We start from the raw sequence: 753 nt of genomic DNA, 5'->3' as shown, positions 1-753 counted from the left end.
CAATCTGTGAAGTAGCCTCAGGTTGTGCACCGGCTGTCGTCAGCCTTCTTAGCTTAGGGGCAGAGCATTCGCTTAGTAAGCGAAAGGTCGCCGGTCCGATTCCGGCAGAAGGCTTCCTTACCCCCTCTAACCGAGGTGCCTTTTTACAACCTAACCACATTCCTTCCCTGTGTTGTTCCACTTGTGGAGAAGTTTATAACGTGTGTGCAGGGCAGCTGTCAACAGCGTATTCGATATGTGAGGTAGCCTCAGGCTGTGCGCTGGCAGTCGCCAGCCTTCTTTGCCTATGGGTAAGCGAAAGGTCGCCGGTCCGATTTTGGCAAAAGGCTTCACTCCTCGAAAATTCAGGCTGAACTGAATTTATTCCACGTTTGTTGCTCTTCTTATTCAGAAGCTTTGGACGTGTGTGCCTTCCTTACACCCCTCGATAACATCGAACTTGCAGCCTCAGGACCAGAAGTCCTACGCGCTATCCAATTGCGCCACAGGGACTTTGATGACCGACTGGATTTGTCAGTGCCTGATGTGAGATGTGGGACTGCCAGGATGCTAGTGGGTTGATGTCTTTGTGACAATCCCACGTAAGTTTGGAACCGCCCGCAGCTGATGTCGGTGAAACACTCAATCGAGAAGGCCCCCTCTCCTGTCTCGGCAGCCTGCAGACGTCGTCGGAGACGTCGTCAAAGTCCAAGTCGCTCCCAAGTGTGAAAATCGGCCCCCCTTGTGTCGCGTACGTAGCGTGACGGTACTGTA

At 53.0% G+C, this 753-nt stretch overlaps 1 non-coding gene across 1 annotated transcript; it reads left to right on the top strand.

The window, feature by feature from the left end:
* The first annotated feature begins 42 nt into the window (after window positions 1-42).
* GNI_204340 lies at window positions 43-114 on the top strand. The gene has a single exon. It is a non-coding gene; the product is annotated as a tRNA-Thr (tRNA).
* Window positions 115-753: the final 639 nt, after the last annotated feature.

This window comes from Gregarina niphandrodes, assembly GCF_000223845.1.
Source record: "Gregarina niphandrodes unplaced genomic scaffold scaffold00120, whole genome shotgun sequence".
Lineage (NCBI taxonomy): Eukaryota > Apicomplexa > Conoidasida > Eugregarinorida > Gregarinidae > Gregarina > Gregarina niphandrodes.
The sequence above is the reverse complement of the archived record's forward strand: the minus strand, read 5'-3'. Positions and strand labels throughout refer to the sequence as shown.